This window comes from Phyllobates terribilis, unplaced genomic scaffold, assembly GCF_046119375.1.
Source record: "Phyllobates terribilis strain yellow unplaced genomic scaffold, ASM4611937v1 Scaffold_30__1_contigs__length_15301838, whole genome shotgun sequence".
NCBI classification, from domain to species: Eukaryota; Metazoa; Chordata; class Amphibia; order Anura; family Dendrobatidae; genus Phyllobates; species Phyllobates terribilis.
Genome location: NW_027362790.1, coordinates 10,258,134 through 10,284,487, shown reverse-complemented (window position 1 = coordinate 10,284,487; position 26,354 = coordinate 10,258,134). Strand labels below are relative to the sequence as shown.

The 26,354-nt window shown below is 44.2% G+C and overlaps 14 non-coding genes across 14 annotated transcripts; all 14 read left to right on the top strand.

Annotated features, from left to right (window-relative positions):
• Positions 1 to 928: 928 nt before the first annotated feature.
• On the top strand, positions 929 to 1,119 carry LOC141178823 (U2 spliceosomal RNA). The gene has a single exon (XR_012254896.1). It is a non-coding gene; the product is annotated as a U2 spliceosomal RNA (small nuclear RNA).
• Positions 1,120 to 2,233: 1,114 nt separating this feature from the next.
• Positions 2,234 to 2,424, top strand: LOC141178822 (U2 spliceosomal RNA). Its single transcript, XR_012254895.1, has one exon. It is a non-coding gene; the product is annotated as a U2 spliceosomal RNA (small nuclear RNA).
• Positions 2,425 to 3,539: 1,115 nt separating this feature from the next.
• LOC141178821 (U2 spliceosomal RNA) lies at positions 3,540 to 3,730 on the top strand. Its single transcript, XR_012254894.1, has one exon. It is a non-coding gene; the product is annotated as a U2 spliceosomal RNA (small nuclear RNA).
• A 1,115-nt stretch (positions 3,731 to 4,845) lies between these two features.
• LOC141178820 (U2 spliceosomal RNA) lies at positions 4,846 to 5,036 on the top strand. Its single transcript, XR_012254893.1, has one exon. It is a non-coding gene; the product is annotated as a U2 spliceosomal RNA (small nuclear RNA).
• Positions 5,037 to 6,150: 1,114 nt separating this feature from the next.
• On the top strand, positions 6,151 to 6,341 carry LOC141178818 (U2 spliceosomal RNA). Its single transcript, XR_012254891.1, has one exon. It is a non-coding gene; the product is annotated as a U2 spliceosomal RNA (small nuclear RNA).
• A 1,114-nt stretch (positions 6,342 to 7,455) lies between these two features.
• On the top strand, positions 7,456 to 7,646 carry LOC141178817 (U2 spliceosomal RNA). The gene has a single exon (XR_012254890.1). It is a non-coding gene; the product is annotated as a U2 spliceosomal RNA (small nuclear RNA).
• Positions 7,647 to 8,761: 1,115 nt separating this feature from the next.
• LOC141178815 (U2 spliceosomal RNA) lies at positions 8,762 to 8,952 on the top strand. The gene has a single exon (XR_012254889.1). It is a non-coding gene; the product is annotated as a U2 spliceosomal RNA (small nuclear RNA).
• Positions 8,953 to 10,067: 1,115 nt separating this feature from the next.
• LOC141178814 (U2 spliceosomal RNA) lies at positions 10,068 to 10,258 on the top strand. The gene has a single exon (XR_012254888.1). It is a non-coding gene; the product is annotated as a U2 spliceosomal RNA (small nuclear RNA).
• Positions 10,259 to 11,372: 1,114 nt separating this feature from the next.
• LOC141178813 (U2 spliceosomal RNA) lies at positions 11,373 to 11,563 on the top strand. The gene has a single exon (XR_012254887.1). It is a non-coding gene; the product is annotated as a U2 spliceosomal RNA (small nuclear RNA).
• A 1,114-nt stretch (positions 11,564 to 12,677) lies between these two features.
• On the top strand, positions 12,678 to 12,868 carry LOC141178812 (U2 spliceosomal RNA). The gene has a single exon (XR_012254886.1). It is a non-coding gene; the product is annotated as a U2 spliceosomal RNA (small nuclear RNA).
• Positions 12,869 to 19,019: 6,151 nt separating this feature from the next.
• On the top strand, positions 19,020 to 19,211 carry LOC141179856 (U2 spliceosomal RNA). The gene has a single exon (XR_012255808.1). It is a non-coding gene; the product is annotated as a U2 spliceosomal RNA (small nuclear RNA).
• Positions 19,212 to 20,326: 1,115 nt separating this feature from the next.
• Positions 20,327 to 20,517, top strand: LOC141179587 (U2 spliceosomal RNA). The gene has a single exon (XR_012255588.1). It is a non-coding gene; the product is annotated as a U2 spliceosomal RNA (small nuclear RNA).
• A 1,115-nt stretch (positions 20,518 to 21,632) lies between these two features.
• Positions 21,633 to 21,823, top strand: LOC141179586 (U2 spliceosomal RNA). The gene has a single exon (XR_012255587.1). It is a non-coding gene; the product is annotated as a U2 spliceosomal RNA (small nuclear RNA).
• Positions 21,824 to 22,938: 1,115 nt separating this feature from the next.
• LOC141178811 (U2 spliceosomal RNA) lies at positions 22,939 to 23,129 on the top strand. Its single transcript, XR_012254885.1, has one exon. It is a non-coding gene; the product is annotated as a U2 spliceosomal RNA (small nuclear RNA).
• The last annotated feature ends 3,225 nt before the right edge of the window (positions 23,130 to 26,354 follow it).

Genomic DNA, 26,354 nt, shown 5'->3' with positions numbered 1-26,354 from the left:
GCATTGCCATGTAATGTGATGCAATGCTATCTTTCTAGCTCTCCCTTTTTACTTCCTTTTGGATAAACAGACATATTAGGCAAGCATTTTGGAGCTTTCACCTAAATAACTACAGGTGGTGAGATAAGCTGCACAATATAATTGACCTTTCAGTATATTGTTGCACACACACCATCTATTTAGCAAATGCCCTTGTTATCAACAGCAGCCTTTTAAACTCACCTGAGCTAACAGGTATGTGCGCTGGTTACTCTGCTGCGCTTAAAATTTCTTTTTTGGTTTGCTACAATGCCTTTTCTGAAACGTTGTCTCCTTCTGCTGGAACACTGACTTCTTTCATTTAATGCCTGCAGACTATAAAAGAGAACCCAACCCAAAAAGTTTGGTTGATTAGTCTGTGGCATTCTGTTAAACTGTTGCTTATGGCGGTCTCTGTGAGCTTCTCAGCGACATTCAGCCAGCCAGGTATCCTGCCTGCAGTAGATGGAATGTGGCAATGGAACGCTGGCTGCGCGTGTCATAATAGGCTCTGAGCCTTTATATACCTGTGCACAGCAGCAGCCACCTTCAGTCTGCTGCTGGACAGCCAGCAGCAGCAGCAGCAGGAGAGGTATGTAATCAGGAGCCCTCCTGCTAAGGGTAGACAGCTGCTCGTTCCACCCCACCCCCCGCCTTAATTGGTTCTCCTCCCTTCCAACGGTGTTGAGGCGGGTGGGAACAGCAGGGGGTGAAGGTGCTGTGTTTAAAGAGGTGGAGTTATGCAGATCTAAAACGCGTGGATTGCAGCAGCAGCAAGCCGAAAAGTGCAGGCATGTAAGGGATCTAGAGGTTGACAACATGTCTTCTTAACGGGAGTCCAGGAGCTCATCTCCACAAATGGACTTTTCAGGATCCTTGGGTGGCTCCGTAGTTGAAACCAATTCTGGTTATCGCTTCTCGGCCTTTTGGCTAAGATCAAGTGTAGTATCTGTTCTTATCAGTTTAATATCTGATACGTCCCCTATCTGGGGACCATATATTAAATGGATTTTTAGAACAGGGAGATGGAAAAAGAGCTTGCTCTGTCCACTCCACGCATTGACCTGGTATTGCAGTATCTCCAGGACCGGTGCACCCCTTCTTTAATGCAGTTTCTAAAATCAGAAAGAATTGAATTCAATGTTTTTTGTTCATTTTGCTTGTTTGTCGGATTTTGGGATGGACTCTTTGGCTTTGCTTTTCTTCTCCTCATTGGATTTTTCATGTTCAAAGTTGCAGAAGCCAGATTACAAGCTCATTTTGGTTCAACTTCAGCAACTGTGCATTGCATTGCCATGTAATGTGATGCAATGCTATCTTTCTAGCTCTCCCTTTTTACTTCCTTTTGGATAAACAGACATATTAGGCAAGCATTTTGGAGCTTTCACCTAAATAACTACAGGTGGTGAGATAAGCTGCACAATATAATTGACCTTTCAGTATATTGTTGCACACACACCATCTATTTAGCAAATGCCCTTGTTATCAACAGCAGCCTTTTAAACTCACCTGAGCTAACAGGTATGTGCGCTGGTTACTCTGCTGCGCTTAAAATTTCTTTTTTGGTTTGCTACAATGCCTTTTCTGAAACGTTGTCTCCTTCTGCTGGAACACTGACTTCTTTCATTTAATGCCTGCAGACTATAAAAGGGAACCCAACCCAAAAAGTTTGGTTGATTAGTCTGTGGCATTCTGTTAAACTGTTGCTTATGGCGGTCTCTGTGAGCTTCTCAGCGACATTCAGCCAGCCAGGTATCCTGCCTGCAGTAGATGGAATGTGGCAATGGAACGCTGGCTGCGTGTGTCATAATAGGCTCTGAGCCTTTATATACCTGTGCACAGCAGCAGCCACCTTCAGTCTGCTGCTGGACAGCCAGCAGCAGCAGCAGCAGGAGAGGTATGTAATCAGGAGCCCTCCTGCTAAGGGTAGACAGCTGCTCGTTCCACCCCACCCCCCGCCTTAATTGGTTCTCCTCCCTTCCAACGGTGTTGAGGCGGGTGGGAACAGCAGGGGTGAAGGTGCTGTGTTTAAAGAGGTGGAGTTATGCAGATCTAAAACGCGTGGATTGCAGCAGCAGCAAGCCGAAAAGTGCAGGCATGTAAGGGATCTAGAGGTTGACAACATGTCTTCTTAACGGGAGTCCAGGAGCTCATCTCCACAAATGGACTTTTCAGGATCCTTGGGTGGCTCCGTAGTTTGAAACCAATTCTGGTTATCGCTTCTCGGCCTTTTGGCTAAGATCAAGTGTAGTATCTGTTCTTATCAGTTTAATATCTGATACGTCCCCTATCTGGGGACCATATATTAAATGGATTTTTAGAACAGGGAGATGGAAAAAGAGCTTGCTCTGTCCACTCCACGCATTGACCTGGTATTGCAGTATCTCCAGGACCGGTGCACCCCTTCTTTAATGCAGTTTCTAAAATCAGAAAGAATTGAATTCAATGTTTTTTGTTCATTTTGCTTGTTTGTCGGATTTTGGGATGGACTCTTTGGCTTTGCTTTTCTTCTCCTCATTGGATTTTTCATGTTCAAAGTTGCAGAAGCCAGATTACAAGCTCATTTTGGTTCAACTTCAGCAATTGTGCATTGCATTGCCATGTAATGTGATGCAATGCTATCTTTCTAGCTCTCCCTTTTTACTTCCTTTTGGATAAACAGACATATTAGGCAAGCATTTTGGAGCTTTCACCTAAATAACTACAGGTGGTGAGATAAGCTGCACAATATAATTGACCTTTCAGTATATTGTTGCACACACACCATCTATTTAGCAAATGCCCTTGTTATCAACAGCAGCCTTTTAAACTCACCTGAGCTAACAGGTATGTGCGCTGGTTACTCTGCTGCGCTTAAAATTTCTTTTTTGGTTTGCTACAATGCCTTTTCTGAAACGTTGTCTCCTTCTGCTGGAACACTGACTTCTTTCATTTAATGCCTGCAGACTATAAAAGAGAACCCAACCCAAAAAGTTTGGTTGATTAGTCTGTGGCATTCTGTTAAACTGTTGCTTATGGCGGTCTCTGTGAGCTTCTCAGCGACATTCAGCCAGCCAGGTATCCTGCCTGCAGTAGATGGAATGTGGCAATGGAACGCTGGCTGCGCGTGTCATAATAGGCTCTGAGCCTTTATATACCTGTGCACAGCAGCAGCCACCTTCAGTCTGCTGCTGGACAGCCAGCAGCAGCAGCAGCAGGAGAGGTATGTAATCAGGAGCCCTCCTGCTAAGGGTAGACAGCTGCTCGTTCCACCCCACCCCCCGCCTTAATTGGTTCTCCTCCCTTCCAACGGTGTTGAGGCGGGTGGGAACAGCAGGGGGTGAAGGTGCTGTGTTTAAAGAGGTGGAGTTATGCAGATCTAAAACGCGTGGATTGCAGCAGCAGCAAGCCGAAAAGTGCAGGCATGTAAGGGATCTAGAGGTTGACAACATGTCTTCTTAACGGGAGTCCAGGAGCTCATCTCCACAAATGGACTTTTCAGGATCCTTGGGTGGCTCCGTAGTTTGAAACCAATTCTGGTTATCGCTTCTCGGCCTTTTGGCTAAGATCAAGTGTAGTATCTGTTCTTATCAGTTTAATATCTGATACGTCCCCTATCTGGGGACCATATATTAAATGGATTTTTAGAACAGGGAGATGGAAAAAGAGCTTGCTCTGTCCACTCCACGCATTGACCTGGTATTGCAGTATCTCCAGGACCGGTGCACCCCTTCTTTAATGCAGTTTCTAAAATCAGAAAGAATTGAATTCAATGTTTTTTGTTCATTTTGCTTGTTTGTCGGATTTTGGGATGGACTCTTTGGCTTTGCTTTTCTTCTCCTCATTGGATTTTTCATGTTCAAAGTTGCAGAAGCCAGATTACAAGCTCATTTTGGTTCAACTTCAGCAACTGTGCATTGCATTGCCATGTAATGTGATGCAATGCTATCTTTCTAGCTCTCCCTTTTTACTTCCTTTTGGATAAACAGACATATTAGGCAAGCATTTTGGAGCTTTCACCTAAATAACTACAGGTGGTGAGATAAGCTGCACAATATAATTGACCTTTCAGTATATTGTTGCACACACACCATCTATTTAGCAAATGCCCTTGTTATCAACAGCAGCCTTTTAAACTCACCTGAGCTAACAGGTATGTGCGCTGGTTACTCTGCTGCGCTTAAAATTTCTTTTTTGGTTTGCTACAATGCCTTTTCTGAAACGTTGTCTCCTTCTGCTGGAACACTGACTTCTTTCATTTAATGCCTGCAGACTATAAAAGAGAACCCAACCCAAAAAGTTTGGTTGATTAGTCTGTGGCATTCTGTTAAACTGTTGCTTATGGCGGTCTCTGTGAGCTTCTCAGCGACATTCAGCCAGCCAGGTATCCTGCCTGCAGTAGATGGAATGTGGCAATGGAACGCTGGCTGCGCGTGTCATAATAGGCTCTGAGCCTTTATATACCTGTGCACAGCAGCAGCCACCTTCAGTCTGCTGCTGGACAGCCAGCAGCAGCAGCAGCAGGAGAGGTATGTAATCAGGAGCCCTCCTGCTAAGGGTAGACAGCTGCTCGTTCCACCCCACCCCCCGCCTTAATTGGTTCTCCTCCCTTCCAACGGTGTTGAGGCGGGTGGGAACAGCAGGGGGTGAAGGTGCTGTGTTTAAAGAGGTGGAGTTATGCAGATCTAAAACGCGTGGATTGCAGCAGCAGCAAGCCGAAAAGTGCAGGCATGTAAGGGATCTAGAGGTTGACAACATGTCTTCTTAACGGGAGTCCAGGAGCTCATCTCCACAAATGGACTTTTCAGGATCCTTGGGTGGCTCCGTAGTTTGAAACCAATTCTGGTTATCGCTTCTCGGCCTTTTGGCTAAGATCAAGTGTAGTATCTGTTCTTATCAGTTTAATATCTGATACGTCCCCTATCTGGGGACCATATATTAAATGGATTTTTAGAACAGGGAGATGGAAAAAGAGCTTGCTCTGTCCACTCCACGCATTGACCTGGTATTGCAGTATCTCCAGGACCGGTGCACCCCTTCTTTAATGCAGTTTCTAAAATCAGAAAGAATTGAATTCAATGTTTTTTGTTCATTTTGCTTGTTTGTCGGATTTTGGGATGGACTCTTTGGCTTTGCTTTTCTTCTCCTCATTGGATTTTTCATGTTCAAAGTTGCAGAAGCCAGATTACAAGCTCATTTTGGTTCAACTTCAGCAACTGTGCATTGCATTGCCATGTAATGTGATGCAATGCTATCTTTCTAGCTCTCCCTTTTTACTTCCTTTTGGATAAACAGACATATTACGCAAGCATTTTGGAGCTTTCACCTAAATAACTACAGGTGGTGAGATAAGCTGCACAATATAATTGACCTTTCAGTATATTGTTGCACACACACCATCTATTTAGCAAATGCCCTTGTTATCAACAGCAGCCTTTTAAACTCACCTGAGCTAACAGGTATGTGCGCTGGTTACTCTGCTGCGCTTAAAATTTCTTTTTTGGTTTGCTACAATGCCTTTTCTGAAACGTTGTCTCCTTCTGCTGGAACACTGACTTCTTTCATTTAATGCCTGCAGACTATAAAAGAGAACCCAACCCAAAAAGTTTGGTTGATTAGTCTGTGGCATTCTGTTAAACTGTTGCTTATGGCGGTCTCTGTGAGCTTCTCAGCGACATTCAGCCAGCCAGGTATCCTGCCTGCAGTAGATGGAATGTGGCAATGGAACGCTGGCTGCGCGTGTCATAATAGGCTCTGAGCCTTTATATACCTGTGCACAGCAGCAGCCACCTTCAGTCTGCTGCTGGACAGCCAGCAGCAGCAGCAGCAGGAGAGGTATGTAATCAGGAGCCCTCCTGCTAAGGGTAGACAGCTGCTCGTTCCACCCCACCCCCCGCCTTAATTGGTTCTCCTCCCTTCCAACGGTGTTGAGGCGGGTGGGAACAGCAGGGGGTGAAGGTGCTGTGTTTAAAGAGGTGGAGTTATGCAGATCTAAAACGCGTGGATTGCAGCAGCAGCAAGCCGAAAAGTGCAGGCATGTAAGGGATCTAGAGGTTGACAACATGTCTTCTTAACGGGAGTCCAGGAGCTCATCTCCACAAATGGACTTTTCAGGATCCTTGGGTGGCTCCGTACTTGAAACCAATTCTGGTTATCGCTTCTCGGCCTTTTGGCTAAGATCAAGTGTAGTATCTGTTCTTATCAGTTTAATATCTGATACGTCCCCTATCTGGGGACCATATATTAAATGGATTTTTAGAACAGGGAGATGGAAAAAGAGCTTGCTCTGTCCACTCCACGCATTGACCTGGTATTGCAGTATCTCCAGGACCGGTGCACCCCTTCTTTAATGCAGTTTCTAAAATCAGAAAGAATTGAATTCAATGTTTTTTGTTCATTTTGCTTGTTTGTCGGATTTTGGGATGGACTCTTTGGCTTTGCTTTTCTTCTCCTCATTGGATTTTTCATGTTCAAAGTTGCAGAAGCCAGATTACAAGCTCATTTTGGTTCAACTTCAGCAACTGTGCATTGCATTGCCATGTAATGTGATGCAATGCTATCTTTCTAGCTCTCCCTTTTTACTTCCTTTTGGATAAACAGACATATTAGGCAAGCATTTTGGAGCTTTCACCTAAATAACTACAGGTGGTGAGATAAGCTGCACAATATAATTGACCTTTCAGTATATTGTTGCACACACACCATCTATTTAGCAAATGCCCTTGTTATCAACAGCAGCCTTTTAAACTCACCTGAGCTAACAGGTATGTGCGCTGGTTACTCTGCTGCGCTTAAAATTTCTTTTTTGGTTTGCTACAATGCCTTTTCTGAAACATTGTCTCCTTCTGCTGGAACACTGACTTCTTTCATTTAATGCCTGCAGACTATAAAAGGGAACCCAACCCAAAAAGTTTGGTTGATTAGTCTGTGGCATTCTGTTAAACTGTTGCTTATGGCGGTCTCTGTGAGCTTCTCAGCGACATTCAGCCAGCCAGGTATCCTGCCTGCAGTAGATGGAATGTGGCAATGGAACGCTGGCTGCGTGTGTCATAATAGGCTCTGAGCCTTTATATACCTGTGCACAGCAGCAGCCACCTTCAGTCTGCTGCTGGACAGCCAGCAGCAGCAGCAGCAGGAGAGGTATGTAATCAGGAGCCCTCCTGCTAAGGGTAGACAGCTGCTCGTTCCACCCCACCCCCCGCCTTAATTGGTTCTCCTCCCTTCCAACGGTGTTGAGGCGGGTGGGAACAGCAGGGGTGAAGGTGCTGTGTTTAAAGAGGTGGAGTTATGCAGATCTAAAACGCGTGGATTGCAGCAGCAGCAAGCCGAAAAGTGCAGGCATGTAAGGGATCTAGAGGTTGACAACATGTCTTCTTAACGGGAGTCCAGGAGCTCATCTCCACAAATGGACTTTTCAGGATCCTTGGGTGGCTCCGTAGTTTGAAACCAATTCTGGTTATCGCTTCTCGGCCTTTTGGCTAAGATCAAGTGTAGTATCTGTTCTTATCAGTTTAATATCTGATACGTCCCCTATCTGGGGACCATATATTAAATGGATTTTTAGAACAGGGAGATGGAAAAAGAGCTTGCTCTGTCCACTCCACGCATTGACCTGGTATTGCAGTATCTCCAGGACCGGTGCACCCCTTCTTTAATGCAGTTTCTAAAATCAGAAAGAATTGAATTCAATGTTTTTTGTTCATTTTGCTTGTTTGTCGGATTTTGGGATGGACTCTTTGGCTTTGCTTTTCTTCTCCTCATTGGATTTTTCATGTTCAAAGTTGCAGAAGCCAGATTACAAGCTCATTTTGGTTCAACTTCAGCAATTGTGCATTGCATTGCCATGTAATGTGATGCAATGCTATCTTTCTAGCTCTCCCTTTTTACTTCCTTTTGGATAAACAGACATATTAGGCAAGCATTTTGGAGCTTTCACCTAAATAACTACAGGTGGTGAGATAAGCTGCACAATATAATTGACCTTTCAGTATATTGTTGCACACACACCATCTATTTAGCAAATGCCCTTGTTATCAACAGCAGCCTTTTAAACTCACCTGAGCTAACAGGTATGTGCGCTGGTTACTCTGCTGCGCTTAAAATTTCTTTTTTGGTTTGCTACAATGCCTTTTCTGAAACGTTGTCTCCTTCTGCTGGAACACTGACTTCTTTCATTTAATGCCTGCAGACTATAAAAGAGAACCCAACCCAAAAAGTTTGGTTGATTAGTCTGTGGCATTCTGTTAAACTGTTGCTTATGGCGGTCTCTGTGAGCTTCTCAGCGACATTCAGCCAGCCAGGTATCCTGCCTGCAGTAGATGGAATGTGGCAATGGAACGCTGGCTGCGCGTGTCATAATAGGCTCTGAGCCTTTATATACCTGTGCACAGCAGCAGCCACCTTCAGTCTGCTGCTGGACAGCCAGCAGCAGCAGCAGCAGGAGAGGTATGTAATCAGGAGCCCTCCTGCTAAGGGTAGACAGCTGCTCGTTCCACCCCACCCCCCGCCTTAATTGGTTCTCCTCCCTTCCAACGGTGTTGAGGCGGGTGGGAACAGCAGGGGGTGAAGGTGCTGTGTTTAAAGAGGTGGAGTTATGCAGATCTAAAACGCGTGGATTGCAGCAGCAGCAAGCCGAAAAGTGCAGGCATGTAAGGGATCTAGAGGTTGACAACATGTCTTCTTAACGGGAGTCCAGGAGCTCATCTCCACAAATGGACTTTTCAGGATCCTTGGGTGGCTCCGTAGTTTGAAACCAATTCTGGTTATCGCTTCTCGGCCTTTTGGCTAAGATCAAGTGTAGTATCTGTTCTTATCAGTTTAATATCTGATACGTCCCCTATCTGGGGACCATATATTAAATGGATTTTTAGAACAGGGAGATGGAAAAAGAGCTTGCTCTGTCCACTCCACGCATTGACCTGGTATTGCAGTATCTCCAGGACCGGTGCACCCCTTCTTTAATGCAGTTTCTAAAATCAGAAAGAATTGAATTCAATGTTTTTTGTTCATTTTGCTTGTTTGTCGGATTTTGGGATGGACTCTTTGGCTTTGCTTTTCTTCTCCTCATTGGATTTTTCATGTTCAAAGTTGCAGAAGCCAGATTACAAGCTCATTTTGGTTCAACTTCAGCAACTGTGCATTGCATTGCCATGTAATGTGATGCAATGCTATCTTTCTAGCTCTCCCTTTTTACTTCCTTTTGGATAAACAGACATATTACGCAAGCATTTTGGAGCTTTCACCTAAATAACTACAGGTGGTGAGATAAGCTGCACAATATAATTGACCTTTCAGTATATTGTTGCACACACACCATCTATTTAGCAAATGCCCTTGTTATCAACAGCAGCCTTTTAAACTCACCTGAGCTAACAGGTATGTGCGCTGGTTACTCTGCTGCGCTTAAAATTTCTTTTTTGGTTTGCTACAATGCCTTTTCTGAAACGTTGTCTCCTTCTGCTGGAACACTGACTTCTTTCATTTAATGCCTGCAGACTATAAAAGAGAACCCAACCCAAAAAGTTTGGTTGATTAGTCTGTGGCATTCTGTTAAACTGTTGCTTATGGCGGTCTCTGTGAGCTTCTCAGCGACATTCAGCCAGCCAGGTATCCTGCCTGCAGTAGATGGAATGTGGCAATGGAACGCTGGCTGCGCGTGTCATAATAGGCTCTGAGCCTTTATATACCTGTGCACAGCAGCAGCCACCTTCAGTCTGCTGCTGGACAGCCAGCAGCAGCAGCAGCAGGAGAGGTATGTAATCAGGAGCCCTCCTGCTAAGGGTAGACAGCTGCTCGTTCCACCCCACCCCCCGCCTTAATTGGTTCTCCTCCCTTCCAACGGTGTTGAGGCGGGTGGGAACAGCAGGGGGTGAAGGTGCTGTGTTTAAAGAGGTGGAGTTATGCAGATCTAAAACGCGTGGATTGCAGCAGCAGCAAGCCGAAAAGTGCAGGCATGTAAGGGATCTAGAGGTTGACAACATGTCTTCTTAACGGGAGTCCAGGAGCTCATCTCCACAAATGGACTTTTCAGGATCCTTGGGTGGCTCCGTAGTTTGAAACCAATTCTGGTTATCGCTTCTCGGCCTTTTGGCTAAGATCAAGTGTAGTATCTGTTCTTATCAGTTTAATATCTGATACGTCCCCTATCTGGGGACCATATATTAAATGGATTTTTAGAACAGGGAGATGGAAAAAGAGCTTGCTCTGTCCACTCCACGCATTGACCTGGTATTGCAGTATCTCCAGGACCGGTGCACCCCTTCTTTAATGCAGTTTCTAAAATCAGAAAGAATTGAATTCAATGTTTTTTGTTCATTTTGCTTGTTTGTCGGATTTTGGGATGGACTCTTTGGCTTTGCTTTTCTTCTCCTTATTGGATTTTTCATGTTCAAAGTTGCAGAAGCCAGATTACAAGCTCATTTTGGTTCAACTTCAGCAACTGTGCATTGCATTGCCATGTAATGTGATGCAATGCTATCTTTCTAGCTCTCCCTTTTTACTTCCTTTTGGATAAACAGACATATTACGCAAGCATTTTGGAGCTTTCACCTAAATAACTACAGGTGGTGAGATAAGCTGCACAATATAATTGACCTTTCAGTATATTGTTGCACACACACCATCTATTTAGCAAATGCCCTTGTTATCAACAGCAGCCTTTTAAACTCACCTGAGCTAACAGGTATGTGCGCTGGTTACTCTGCTGCGCTTAAAATTTCTTTTTTGGTTTGCTACAATGCCTTTTCTGAAACGTTGTCTCCTTCTGCTGGAACACTGACTTCTTTCATTTAATGCCTGCAGACTATAAAAGAGAACCCAACCCAAAAAGTTTGGTTGATTAGTCTGTGGCATTCTGTTAAACTGTTGCTTATGGCGGTCTCTGTGAGCTTCTCAGCGACATTCAGCCAGCCAGGTATCCTGCCTGCAGTAGATGGAATGTGGCAATGGAACGCTGGCTGCGCGTGTCATAATAGGCTCTGAGCCTTTATATACCTGTGCACAGCAGCAGCCACCTTCAGTCTGCTGCTGGACAGCCAGCAGCAGCAGCAGCAGGAGAGGTATGTAATCAGGAGCCCTCCTGCTAAGGGTAGACAGCTGCTCGTTCCACCCCACCCCCCGCCTTAATTGGTTCTCCTCCCTTCCAACGGTGTTGAGGCGGGTGGGAACAGCAGGGGGTGAAGGTGCTGTGTTTAAAGAGGTGGAGTTATGCAGATCTAAAACGCGTGGATTGCAGCAGCAGCAAGCCGAAAAGTGCAGGCATGTAAGGGATCTAGAGGTTGACAACATGTCTTCTTAACGGGAGTCCAGGAGCTCATCTCCACAAATGGACTTTTCAGGATCCTTGGGTGGCTCCGTACTTGAAACCAATTCTGGTTATCGCTTCTCGGCCTTTTGGCTAAGATCAAGTGTAGTATCTGTTCTTATCAGTTTAATATCTGATACGTCCCCTATCTGGGGACCATATATTAAATGGATTTTTAGAACAGGGAGATGGAAAAAGAGCTTGCTCTGTCCACTCCACGCATTGACCTGGTATTGCAGTATCTCCAGGACCGGTGCACCCCTTCTTTAATGCAGTTTCTAAAATCAGAAAGAATTGAATTCAATGTTTTTTGTTCATTTTGCTTGTTTGTCGGATTTTGGGATGGACTCTTTGGCTTTGCTTTTCTTCTCCTCATTGGATTTTTCATGTTCAAAGTTGCAGAAGCCAGATTACAAGCTCATTTTGGTTCAACTTCAGCAACTGTGCATTGCATTGCCATGTAATGTGATGCAATGCTATCTTTCTAGCTCTCCCTTTTTACTTCCTTTTGGATAAACAGACATATTAGGCAAGCATTTTGGAGCTTTCACCTAAATAACTACAGGTGGTGAGATAAGCTGCACAATATAATTGACCTTTCAGTATATTGTTGCACACACACCATCTATTTAGCAAATGCCCTTGTTATCAACAGCAGCCTTTTAAACTCACCTGAGCTAACAGGTATGTGCGCTGGTTACTCTGCTGCGCTTAAAATTTCTTTTTTGGTTTGCTACAATGCCTTTTCTGAAACATTGTCTCCTTCTGCTGGAACACTGACTTCTTTCATTTAATGCCTGCAGACTATAAAAGGGAACCCAACCCAAAAAGTTTGGTTGATTAGTCTGTGGCATTCTGTTAAACTGTTGCTTATGGCGGTCTCTGTGAGCTTCTCAGCGACATTCAGCCAGCCAGGTATCCTGCCTGCAGTAGATGGAATGTGGCAATGGAACGCTGGCTGCGTGTGTCATAATAGGCTCTGAGCCTTTATATACCTGTGCACAGCAGCAGCCACCTTCAGTCTGCTGCTGGACAGCCAGCAGCAGCAGCAGCAGGAGAGGTATGTAATCAGGAGCCCTCCTGCTAAGGGTAGACAGCTGCTCGTTCCACCCCACCCCCCGCCTTAATTGGTTCTCCTCCCTTCCAACGGTGTTGAGGCGGGTGGGAACAGCAGGGGTGAAGGTGCTGTGTTTAAAGAGGTGGAGTTATGCAGATCTAAAACGCGTGGATTGCAGCAGCAGCAAGCCGAAAAGTGCAGGCATGTAAGGGATCTAGAGGTTGACAACATGTCTTCTTAACGGGAGTCCAGGAGCTCATCTCCACAAATGGACTTTTCAGGATCCTTGGGTGGCTCCGTAGTTTGAAACCAATTCTGGTTATCGCTTCTCGGCCTTTTGGCTAAGATCAAGTGTAGTATCTGTTCTTATCAGTTTAATATCTGATACGTCCCCTATCTGGGGACCATATATTAAATGGATTTTTAGAACAGGGAGATGGAAAAAGAGCTTGCTCTGTCCACTCCACGCATTGACCTGGTATTGCAGTATCTCCAGGACCGGTGCACCCCTTCTTTAATGCAGTTTCTAAAATCAGAAAGAATTGAATTCAATGTTTTTTGTTCATTTTGCTTGTTTGTCGGATTTTGGGATGGACTCTTTGGCTTTGCTTTTCTTCTCCTCATTGGATTTTTCATGTTCAAAGTTGCAGAAGCCAGATTACAAGCTCATTTTGGTTCAACTTCAGCAACTGTGCATTGCATTGCCATGTAATGTGATGCAATGCTATCTTTCTAGCTCTCCCTTTTTACTTCCTTTTGGATAAACAGACATATTAGGCAAGCATTTTGGAGCTTTCACCTAAATAACTACAGGTGGTGAGATAAGCTGCACAATATAATTGACCTTTCAGTATATTGTTGCACACACACCATCTATTTAGCAAATGCCCTTGTTATCAACAGCAGCCTTTTAAACTCACCTGAGCTAACAGGTATGTGCGCTGGTTACTCTGCTGCGCTTAAAATTTCTTTTTTGGTTTGCTACAATGCCTTTTCTGAAACGTTGTCTCCTTCTGCTGGAACACTGACTTCTTTCATTTAATGCCTGCAGACTATAAAAGAGAACCCAACCCAAAAAGTTTGGTTGATTAGTCTGTGGCATTCTGTTAAACTGTTGCTTATGGCGGTCTCTGTGAGCTTCTCAGCGACATTCAGCCAGCCAGGTATCCTGCCTGCAGTAGATGGAATGTGGCAATGGAACGCTGGCTGCGCGTGTCATAATAGGCTCTGAGCCTTTATATACCTGTGCACAGCAGCAGCCACCTTCAGTCTGCTGCTGGACAGCCAGCAGCAGCAGCAGCAGGAGAGGTATGTAATCAGGAGCCCTCCTGCTAAGGGTAGACAGCTGCTCGTTCCACCCCACCCCCCGCCTTAATTGGTTCTCCTCCCTTCCAACGGTGTTGAGGCGGGTGGGAACAGCAGGGGGTGAAGGTGCTGTGTTTAAAGAGGTGGAGTTATGCAGATCTAAAACGCGTGGATTGCAGCAGCAGCAAGCCGAAAAGTGCAGGCATGTAAGGGATCTAGAGGTTGACAACATGTCTTCTTAACGGGAGTCCAGGAGCTCATCTCCACAAATGGACTTTTCAGGATCCTTGGGTGGCTCCGTAGTTTGAAACCAATTCTGGTTATCGCTTCTCGGCCTTTTGGCTGCGATCGTATGACTGTACCTTGATTGGTGCGAGTCTCCTGGAGGAATCCGGACCCTTTTGTGGAGGATTTTCTGCTTTTTCCTGTGGTATTCCATACCGACAGAATCCAAGATGTCTTTTGTGAAGAACACCATCCGTTTGTCCGTGGATCCATCTGACCAGAACAAGAACAACGTGGTTTTCATTGTCCAAGACATCGTTGAAGGCAAAGCTGGAGCAAGACGTTCTGAGATCTTCAGTGTCAACGAATTTTCACGTCAAGGTAATTATGACGTTACCTTTATGGACCAGGATGTTTGCCTTAATGTCTTTGAATGGCTCCGTGGTCACTCTAGTGACCCCTGCTTGGAAGGAGTTAGATGGGAACCTTTGTTTGGTCTGCAAGAAAAGGAGGTGACTGTGACTGTCTATAACCCTTTTACAGACCCTGAGCTGCTGGAGTGCTTCCTCTCTTGCTACTGTGAATATGTGCGGAAGGGAGTGAAGCAAGTCAATTGTCTAGGAATCTTTAACTGCCAGTATAAATTCCGTGTGAAATTGAAAAGGGATCCTGACAGTGTGGGGGGCTTTAGACACCCTCCATCAAATTTTTCCGTTGCAGGCCATAGAGGTTTCCTCTTTTACCCAGGCCAGCCCATGTTTTGCCGTAGATGCTTTTCTTTCGGACATACCATGGTAACATGCCTTAAAGGGCAGTGTTGCCGAAATTGCAGAAAGGAGGGGCATATGGCCAACCAGTGTCCAGAGGCCAAGTCCTGTGATGTCTGTGGGAGTAGTGATCACATGTATAAGGACTGTCCTATGAGTGCACCTAGACGTTCTGATAAAGAACAGAAGGAGGAGGAGCTGGAGAGGAGGCAGATGGCAAGCGCACTGAAAGTGCTGGAAAGATTGGAGAGGGAGGAGAGAGAGGGAAGGAGGCGGGAAACTGGTAGAGCCTCTCCCTCTACGGCGCCAGAGGAGGTGTCCCTGAGACCATGTTCTTCTTCTGCTGAAGAAATGAGGAAGAAGCGGAGGGAAGAAAAGGAGTTCTGGAGGGAAGTGGCAAAGGTGGAGAAAAAGGCAGTGTCTGCGAGAATATCTAGGAAAGTGGTGGAAGCAGAGCTGCCTGAGATGATGACTTTTGGAGAGGCAATGGACGCAACAGGATGTGAAGTGCAAATCTCGGAACCCGACAGTCCTGAACACCCTTCGGGTCCTGAAAACATTGAAGATTTTTCTTCGGAGGATGATAGGGGTGCAAAGAAGAGTCGTAGGGAGGATGGTGGGGGCAGTGATGATGCAGATTTTAGTGAGCCTCAGAGGAAGATCAGAACTGCCAGAATGAGGAGTGTGGCTGGTGAAGCCAGCGGGTCGGAAACCAGCTGTTCTGTTCTGATGGCGGAGGAGGATAGTGGTGGTGCTGGATAGTGTCACCATATAATATTGTAAATGTTTTTTCTTTTTGTCCTCTTGTGAGCTTTGGTTTAGGCCAAAGGCTATTTCTTTGTGTAATTGGTGAAGGAGTAGAAGTATTATGGGATTTACCATAGTGTCCCAAAACGTAAGAGTGTTTAAAAGTAAAGTAAGAAGAGCTGCTATTTTTGAGTTTTTAGCTATGCAAAATGCATCTATTTTTTGTTTACAAGAATGTGGGGTAGTGGATGGTGTGAAAGGGGATGAATGGTCTTATGGAGCGTCTGTGTGGTCGGGGAGTGCATGTAATAAGAATGATGGTGTGGGTATTTTGGTTAAAGGAAGGGAGGTTGTTTTGAGTGATTATTTGGTTATTGAGGTGGGGAGATGTATCCTTGCTAATTTTGTATACAAGAATGTAAAGTTTTGTGTTATTAATGTTTATGCGCCAGTTGAAAAAAATGAGCGCAAAAATTTATTTGAAAAAATTAAGCTTTTTGTTCCAGGAAGAATACCTGTGGTAATTGTGGGTGATATGAACTGTGATGTGGGGAGAGTGAATGTGGATGTGTCTGGGAAAGCATTATTGGAGTTAGTGAATGATTTTGGGTTGTGTGATATGCAGCGCGTGTGTAACATGAATCCTTTGTTGAACACTTTCTTTTCTGAGAGTGGTAGGGTACAATCCAGATTGGATTATTGTTTTATTTCTAAAAATATGGTTTCTGTTAATTATAGGCAGGAAAACGTTCTTTTTTCAGATCATGTGTGTATGTTGTGTGAGTTGGATATAAAAGTTGATGGAGTGTTTGGGAGAGGATTGTGGAAGTTAAATGTTAAACTGTTAGAGAATGAAGATGTGAGAAAGGAGTATGAAAGGCGGTATGAAGAATGGTGTAAGCATAAAAATGAGTTTGGGAATGTTTGTGAGTGGTGGGACTGGGTGAAGAAACAAACAAAAATGTTCTTTAAAAATTTAGGATACAAGTATGCAGCAATTAAAAGAGAGAGTTTTGTTAAACTGAACGCGCGGTTGAGCGTTTTGTATAAGTTAAGGGAAGGAGGAGTTGAGGTGGAGGAGGATATTTTAGAGGTAAAAAAGGAGATTAGTGAGTTTTTGTTGGAGAGAGGGAGAAGCATAGTGTTTAGGGCAAAGATTGATAAGATGGAGCAGGATGAGAAATGTTCTCGGTTTTTCTTTAAAAAAGTTTTTGGAAAGAAACAGAGTATGAGCGTGGTGTATGGAGCAGATGGAAGTGAGGTGAGTGGAGAGGATATGTGTGAAGAGGTGGCTAAGTTTTATGAGGATCTGTATGCAGTGAAACAGAGGGATGAATGTTTGGAGAATGATGTTTTGAGTGTGTTAGAGAGTAAGTTGAGTGAAGCAGAAAGAGAGAGAGTGATGGGTGAGGTGACTGGTGATGAGGTATGGAAGGTTATGTGTAGTATGGCTTTGAATAAGACGCCGGGGGAGGATGGCCTCCCAGTAGAATTTTATCGTGTGATGTGGGGTGTGATTGGTAAGGACTTTGTGGATGTATGTAAGTATATGTGGGGAAACATGGAGGTGACTGAGAGTATGCGTGCAGGTTTGGTTGTGTTAATTCCTAAGAAAGGGGATTTGAAAAGTCTGAGGAATTGGAGGCCAATAACATTACTTAATTGTGATTATAAAATCTATGCAAAACTTATGGCTAATAGGATGCGTGATGTGATAGAGAGTGTGATTGGGGATGAGCAGTGTTGTGCGGTACCTGGGAGGCGGATTCATGAGTGTGTGTGTATGTTAAGAGATTGTCTATGGGATTGCATGGGTCGTAAGAAGAGTGTATTTTTGTTAAGTTTGGATTTTGAAAAGGCTTATGATAGGTTGTCGCATGGTTTTTTGTTCAGAGTGTTGTTAAAAATGGGTTTTCCGGCTGATTTTGTTGGGCGAGTGAGAAGTTTGTATGCGGGTGTTTATAGCTGTGTTTTAATGAATGGGTATGTGGGTAGGAAAGTGAATGTGTTTTCGGGTGTGCGACAGGGGTGTCCTTTGTCCCCTGTAGCATTTATTTGTGCAATTGAGCCATTGTTGTGTATGCTGAGGAAAGATAAGGTAATTCGTGGTGTGCAAGTGCCGGGAGGTGGAGGAAAAGAATGGAAGGTGAGTGGTTATATGGATGACGTGTGTGTATTATGTGATTCTGAATGTTCGGTGAGGCGGGTGAAGTTGTTAGTGTCTATTTTTTGTGGTGCATCTGCGTTTAAAGTGAATTGGGAAAAGAGTGAGTGTAAGGGTTTTGGAGGCGGAAGTTTAAGTAGGGATGTAGGTGTGAATGTAGTGAATGGACCTATTAAAGTTTTGGGTGTGAAGTTTTCAGAGAGTTTGGATGGGAAAGAAAGTTGGGATGATGCGAAAGGAAAAGTTGAGCAGAAGTTGAATTTTTGGAAATTGAGGAGTTTATCCTTTTTTGGGAAGATTTTAATTGTTAAGAGTGTGGTGTTGCCAATATTTTTATATATTGCGGTAGTATTTCCACCAGGATATATGTGTATGAGAAGCTTGAATAGAATTTTATTTGTTTTTTTGTGGAACTCGAAAATGGAGAGAGCTAGGAGAGAAATTTTGGTTAAAAGAGTGGAAAAAGGTGGTTTGGGTTTTCCGAATTTGGACGTGTTTTTTGGTGTGAATATCGTTGTGTTTGTTTTGAAAGTGATTAGGGCGGATGGAAAGTTTTCATCTATGTGTAGGTATTTATTTGGAGCGTATTTGTTTCGTTTAAAGTGGCAAGAAAGGGATTTGCGATGTCCGATTGCTTTTGAGGTGCCTGTATGGTATGTGTGGGTTTATAAGTTTTTGGTGAGGTATGAACTGTGTGATGCAGATGTGAGATTGCTGGAGAATAAGAAGGCTGTGTATAGGATGATTGAATGTAGAGAGGTAGAATGTGGAATAAATATGGTTAGGGGTGGTGATGTGCAGAAGGTTTGGAAGAAAGTGCGGATGAGTGGTATGACCAACAAACAGAGTGAAGTTGTGTGGCAGTCTTTACATGGAGTATTACCTGTGAGAGAATTTCAGAGGAATAGAGGTTTGGTGAGGAGTGAAATGTGTCCAAGAAATGGCTGTGGTGGAAGGGAAAGTGTGTTGCATGTTTTTTGGAATTGCCAGTATGCTAGAGATGTGATTGGGAGAATGGGGCCTTTGTGTAAAGAATTGTGTGGTGTGAATTTGTTGTCTTTTGAGTTGTTTATGTTTGGTTTGGGAATATGTGATGGGACGAAGGAAAGAGTCTTGTGGTTGATGCTTGCATGTATAAAGGAAGTGTTATGGGATGTGAGGAATGTGTATGTGTTTAAAAGGAAGGAAATTGCTGTAAAGGATAGTGTGAAGGTGATTTTGGGGAAGATGTATGTGTGTTTCCTATGGGACAAAAAGAGGAGAGGGGAAGTGGATGCGGAGGGAATATGGAAAGTTAAAAAGTGGAGATATATTGTTAGTACCTCTTGATTTTTGTTATTGTTGTTTTGAAATATGAAATAAATATTTCCGATGATGATGGGGACAGCAAATTGCGTATTGGATTTGACGCAGCTGTTTTTGATGGAATTTTCCTTTGTCTGGTTTCCATAGACTGTGGAATTTCCTCGTCTGAGGAGAAAAAAAAAAAAAAAATCTGTTCTTATCAGTTTAATATCTGATACGTCCCCTATCTGGGGACCATATATTAAATGGATTTTTAGAACAGGGAGATGGAAAAAGAGCTTGCTCTGTCCACTCCACGCATTGACCTGGTATTGCAGTATCTCCAGGACCGGTGCACCCCTTCTTTAATGCAGTTTCTAAAATCAGAAAGAATTGAATTCAATGTTTTTTGTTCATTTTGCTTGTTTGTCGGATTTTGGGATGGACTCTTTGGCTTTGCTTTTCTTCTCCTCATTGGATTTTTCATGTTCAAAGTTGCAGAAGCCAGATTACAAGCTCATTTTGGTTCAACTTCAGCAACTGTGCATTGCATTGCCATGTAATGTGATGCAATGCTATCTTTCTAGCTCTCCCTTTTTACTTCCTTTTGGATAAACAGACATATTAGGCAAGCATTTTGGAGCTTTCACCTAAATAACTACAGGTGGTGAGATAAGCTGCACAATATAATTGACCTTTCAGTATATTGTTGCACACACACCATCTATTTAGCAAATGCCCTTGTTATCAACAGCAGCCTTTTAAACTCACCTGAGCTAACAGGTATGTGCGCTGGTTACTCTGCTGCGCTTAAAATTTCTTTTTTGGTTTGCTACAATGCCTTTTCTGAAACGTTGTCTCCCTCTGCTGGAACACTGACTTCTTTCATTTAATGCCTGCAGACTATAAAAGAGAACCCAACCCAAAAAGTTTGGTTGATTAGTCTGTGGCATTCTGTTAAACTGTTGCTTATGGCGGTCTCTGTGAGCTTCTCAGCGACATTCAGCCAGCCAGGTATCCTGCCTGCAGTAGATGGAATGTGGCAATGGAACGCTGGCTGCGCATGTCATAATAGGCTCTGAGCCTTTATATACCTGTGCACAGCAGCAGCCACCTTCAGTCTGCTGCTGGACAGCCAGCAGCAGCAGCAGCAGGAGAGGTATGTAATCAGGAGCCCTCCTGCTAAGGGTAGACAGCTGCTCGTTCCACCCCACCCCCCGCCTTAATTGGTTCTCCTCCCTTCCAACGGTGTTGAGGCGGGTGGGAACAGCAGGGGGTGAAGGTGCTGTGTTTAAAGAGGTGGAGTTATGCAGATCTAAAACGCGTGGATTGCAGCAGCAGCAAGCCGAAAAGTGCAGGCATGTAAGGGATCTAGAGGTTGACAACATGTCTTCTTAACGGGAGTCCAGGAGCTCATCTCCACAAATGGACTTTTCAGGATCCTTGGGTGGCTCCGTAGTTTGAAACCAATTCTGGTTATCGCTTCTCGGCCTTTTGGTTAAGATCAAGTGTAGTATCTGTTCTTATCAGTTTAATATCTGATACGTCCCCTATCTGGGGACCATATATTAAATGGATTTTTAGAACAGGGAGATGGAAAAAGAGCTTGCTCTGTCCACTCCACGCATTGACCTGGTATTGCAGTATCTCCAGGACCGGTGCACCCCTTCTTTAATGCAGTTTCTAAAATCAGAAAGAATTGAATTCAATGTTTTTTGTTCATTTTGCTTGTTTGTCGGATTTTGGGATGGACTCTTTGGCTTTGCTTTTCTTCTCCTCATTGGATTTTTCATGTTCAAAGTTGCAGAAGCCAGATTACAAGCTCATTTTGGTTCAACTTCAGCAACTGTGCATTGCATTGCCATGTAATGTGATGCAATGCTATCTTTCTAGCTCTCCCTTTTTACTTCCTTTTGGATAAACAGACATATTAGGCAAGCATTTTGGAGCTTTCACCTAAATAACTACAGGTGGTGAGATAAGCTGCACAATATAATTGACCTTTCAGTATATTGTTGCACACACACCATCTATTTAGCAAATGCCCTTGTTATCAACAGCAGCCTTTTAAACTCACCTGAGCTAACAGGTATGTGCGCTGGTTACTCTGCTGCGCTTAAAATTTCTTTTTTGGTTTGCTACAATGCCTTTTCTGAAACGTTGTCTCCCTCTACTGGAACACTGACTTCTTTCATTTAATGCCTGCAGACTATAAAAGAGAACCCAACCCAAAAAGTTTGGTTGATTAGTCTGTGGCATTCTGTTAAACTGTTGCTTATGGCGGTCTCTGTGAGCTTCTCAGCGACATTCAGCCAGCCAGGTATCCTGCCTGCAGTAGATGGAATGTGGCAATGGAACGCTGGCTGCGCATGTCATAATAGGCTCTGAGCCTTTATATACCTGTGCACAGCAGCAGCCACCTTCAGTCTGCTGCTGGACAGCCAGCAGCAGCAGCAGCAGGAGAGGTATGTAATCAGGAGCCCTCCTGCTAAGGGTAGACAGCTGCTCGTTCCACCCCACCCCCCGCCTTAATTGGTTCTCCTCCCTTCCAACGGTGTTGAGGCGGGTGGGAACAGCAGGGGGTGAAGGTGCTGTGTTTAAAGAGGTGGAGTTATGCAGATCTAAAACGCGTGGATTGCAGCAGCAGCAAGCCGAAAAGTGCAGGCATGTAAGGGATCTAGAGGTTGACAACATGTCTTCTTAACGGGAGTCCAGGAGCTCATCTCCACAAATGGACTTTTCAGGATCCTTGGGTGGCTCCGTAGTTTGAAACCAATTCTGGTTATCGCTTCTCGGCCTTTTGGTTAAGATCAAGTGTAGTATCTGTTCTTATCAGTTTAATATCTGATACGTCCCCTATCTGGGGACCATATATTAAATGGATTTTTAGAACAGGGAGATGGAAAAAGAGCTTGCTCTGTCCACTCCACGCATTGACCTGGTATTGCAGTATCTCCAGGACCGGTGCACCCCTTCTTTAATGCAGTTTCTAAAATCAGAAAGAATTGAATTCAATGTTTTTTGTTCATTTTGCTTGTTTGTCGGATTTTGGGATGGACTCTTTGGCTTTGCTTTTCTTCTCCTCATTGGATTTTTCATGTTCAAAGTTGCAGAAGCCAGATTACAAGCTCATTTTGGTTCAACTTCAGCAACTGTGCATTGCATTGCCATGTAATGTGATGCAATGCTATCTTTCTAGCTCTCCCTTTTTACTTCCTTTTGGATAAACAGACATATTAGGCAAGCATTTTGGAGCTTTCACCTAAATAACTACAGGTGGTGAGATAAGCTGCACAATATAATTGACCTTTCAGTATATTGTTGCACACACACCATCTATTTAGCAAATGCCCTTGTTATCAACAGCAGCCTTTTAAACTCACCTGAGCTAACAGGTATGTGCGCTGGTTACTCTGCTGCGCTTAAAATTTCTTTTTTGGTTTGCTACAATGCCTTTTCTGAAACGTTGTCTCCCTCTACTGGAACACTGACTTCTTTCATTTAATGCCTGCAGACTATAAAAGAGAACCCAACCCAAAAAGTTTGGTTGATTAGTCTGTGGCATTCTGTTAAACTGTTGCTTATGGCGGTCTCTGTGAGCTTCTCAGCGACATTCAGCCAGCCAGGTATCCTGCCTGCAGTAGATGGAATGTGGCAATGGAACGCTGGCTGCGCGTGTCATAATAGGCTCTGAGCCTTTATATACCTGTGCACAGCAGCAGCCACCTTCAGTCTGCTGCTGGACAGCCAGCAGCAGCAGCAGCAGGAGAGGTATGTAATCAGGAGCCCTCCTGCTAAGGGTAGACAGCTGCTCGTTCCACCCCACCCCCCGCCTTAATTGGTTCTCCTCCCTTCCAACGGTGTTGAGGCGGGTGGGAACAGCAGGGGGTGAAGGTGCTGTGTTTAAAGAGGTGGAGTTATGCAGATCTAAAACGCGTGGATTGCAGCAGCAGCAAGCCGAAAAGTGCAGCCATGTAAGGGATCTAGAGGTTGACAACATGTCTTCTTAACGGGAGTCCAGGAGCTCATCTCCACAAATGGACTTTTCAGGATCCTTGGGTGGCTCCGTAGTTTGAAACCAATTCTGGTTATCGCTTCTCGGCCTTTTGGCTAAGATCAAGTGTAGTATCTGTTCTTATCAGTTTAATATCTGATACGTCCCCTATCTGGGGACCATATATTAAATGGATTTTTAGAACAGGGAGATGGAAAAAGAGCTTGCTCTGTCCACTCCACGCATTGACCTGGTATTGCAGTATCTCCAGGACCGGTGCACCCCTTCTTTAATGCAGTTTCTAAAATCAGAAAGAATTGAATTCAATGTTTTTTGTTCATTTTGCTTGTTTGTCGGATTTTGGGATGGACTCTTTGGCTTTGCTTTACTTCTCCTCATTGGATTTTTCATGTTCAAAGTTGCAGAAGCCAGATTACAAGCTCATTTTGGTTCAACTTCAGCAACTGTGCATTGCATTGCCATGTAATGTGATGCAATGCTATCTTTCTAGCTCTCCCTTTTTACTTCCTTTTGGATAAACAGACATATTAGGCAAGCATTTTGGAGCTTTCACCTAAATAACTACAGGTGGTGAGATAAGCTGCACAATATAATTGACCTTTCAGTATATTGTTGCACACACACCATCTATTTAGCAAATGCCCTTGTTATCAACAGCAGCCTTTTAAACTCACCTGAGCTAACAGGTATGTGCGCTGGTTACTCTGCTGCGCTTAAAATTTCTTTTTTGGTTTGCTACAATGCCTTTTCTGAAACGTTGTCTCCTTCTGCTGGAACACTGACTTCTTTCATTTAATGCCTGCAGACTATAAAAGAGAACCCAACCCAAAAAGTTTGGTTGATTAGTCTGTGGCATTCTGTTAAACTGTTGCTTATGGCGGTCTCTGTGAGCTTCTCAGCGACATTCAGCCAGCCAGGTATCCTGCCTGCAGTAGATGGAATGTGGCAATGGAACGCTGGCTGCGCGTGTCATAATAGGCTCTGAGCCTTTATATAGCTGTGCACAGCAGCAGCCACCTTCAGTCTGCTGCTGGACAGCCAGCAGCAGCAGCAGCAGGAGAGGTATGTAATCAGGAGCCCTCCTGCTAAGGGTAGACAGCTGCTCGTTCCACCCCACCCCCCGCCTTAATTGGTTCTCCTCCCTTCCAACGGTGTTGAGGCGGGTGGGAACAGCAGGGGGTGAAGGTGCTGTGTTTAAAGAGGTGGAGTTATGCAGATCTAAAACGCGTGGATTGCAGCAGCAGCAAGCCGAAAAGTGCAGGCATGTAAGGGATCTAGAGGTTGACAACATGTCTTCTTAACGGGAGTCCAGGAGCTCATCTCCACAAATGGACTTTTCAGGATCCTTGGGTGGCTCCGTAGTTTGAAACCAATTCTGGCTATCGCTTCTCGGCCTTTTGGCACGATCTGTAGTGGGTTGTGACATTGGGCTGAAGGTTACTGTGGTGGCAGAACCGATTCTTGGCCTTTGGAGATATCCAGTGCTGCTTTTGGGAATCGGTGCTAAAGCTGCAGTGCCTTTTCTTTACGGAGGACGGTGTGTTGGAGGGAGGACGAACTTCGTGGAGGCTGCGATCCGTGTGTGATATTTTCCTTGGTATCTGGAAAAGAAGAGGAAAATCATGGAGACAAGGAGAAACCCTGGAGGAAGGAAGGAGAATCAAGCAAGCAACCCGAATGATTATTTCTCGGAGGAGCATCCGCTGAAGGACACCATCAGGTTCGTGGTTGCTCCTGACCACCGGCAGGTGAAAGATTCTCAATTTATTTTCAATGTTATTTGTAAGCTCTTGAAGATCGACAAGGAGCATCTTTTTTGCTTTCAATCTTTTTTTTCTCGAGGACTTTATGATGTTACGCTTAATAAAGCCTCGCAGTGTGAAAGTGCCTACGCTCTTTATGAAGTAAATAAAGAGAAGGTAGAGCTGGAGGGGGTGAAAGTAATCCCCTCTTTTCAGTTTTCAATGAAAGTACTGACGATTCATTTGTTTAGTCCATTTATTACAGACTCTGAGGTTGAAAGTTACCTATCAATGTATTGTGACAAAATCATCCCTAAGAGACGCGGGGAAACACAGTTTGGAGTGTGGAACGGGAAACGTGTGTATGTGGTATCATTTAGGAAGAACCCGAATGAGGAGGGGGGCGTGTCCAGACCTCCGCCGCAGGTTTATATCAACCATAGCCGCGGTTATTTATTCTTCCCAGGGATGCCACACTACTGCCGTGTGTGTAAAAAATATGGACATCTGGATGCAGAATGTAACAAGTGTTTTAGTTGCATGGGTACTCCTCACCAGATGGATGAGTGCCCTAAAAATAAGAAAAAGGATGTAGAGGAGATGGACACATCGCCTGAAGAACAGCAACAAGAAGCTAAAGACGATGTGGAAGCAGGCATTGCTGCTGAAGAGGAAAAAGGGGAAGAGGAGAAAGAAAGGAGTGAGAAGGAGGAGACAGAAAGAAAGAGAAAAGAGGAAGAGGAGGGACGGGCAATGAAGGAGAAGAAGAAGGAGGAACGGGTTAAAAAATCACAAGAAGAAGAGGAAAGGAAGTTGGAAGAAAGGAAGAGAAAGAAGGAAGAGGAAAAACAGAAGAGGATAGAGGACATAGAAAAAAGGGCCATGGAGATAAAGAAACAGATGGAAAGGAAAAAGAGAGAAGAGCAGAAGAAAGAAGATAAGAAGAAAGAAGATAAGAATGAAAAGAAGAAGATAGAAGAACAGAAGAAAGAAGATCAGAAGAGAGAAGAGAAGAGTCAAATGTTGCAAGAAATTTCTCCACTAAGTAAAGGGAGTAGTTGTGGAGGGGAAAGTGATATTCCAGAAGTAGTGGAGTCCACTCCTACTAATTCCCTGTCGCAGAGCTTACCTTGCGCGCAGGTACAAATGGACTGCACAGAAAAATCTCTAAAAAGAAGTGTGGATAGAAGTGATAATGAAGGAATACCATGTGGTGGGAAAGTAAAGGCATTAGAAGCAACAAGTCTGCTGGGGAGTGTGTCATCTTCGGATGTATCAGATCTGGAGGTAGACCCATCTTCTCCGGCAGTAGAGAATGAGGGCGGAGGGAAGAGCCCTGCACTAAATGTTAGAAGATGATCCGCTCAATGTCCCTGAATGTTCAGGGGTTTAACGACCTATATAAGAGAACTGCTTTATATGATTTTTTAAATAATGAAAATATTGATTTTATCTTTCTACAAGAATGTAATTTGACAAAAAAAATAAGCTATGAATATTTACAGGGTATATGGAAGGGTAACTTATGCTTTTCTGGTGGGAACGAGTCAAAAAGTGATGGTGTGGGGTTTTTATGCTCTAAAGATTGGGAGATTGTAAATTATGAAGAGATATACCCTGGGAGGATTTTAAGAATTGATGTGCAGAAAAATGGGAAGAAAGTGAGGTGTTTTAATGTGTATGCAAATGCAGAAAAAGCCTTGAGATTACATTTGTTTGAACTGTTGCAGCTGTTTTTACCTGGAGTAG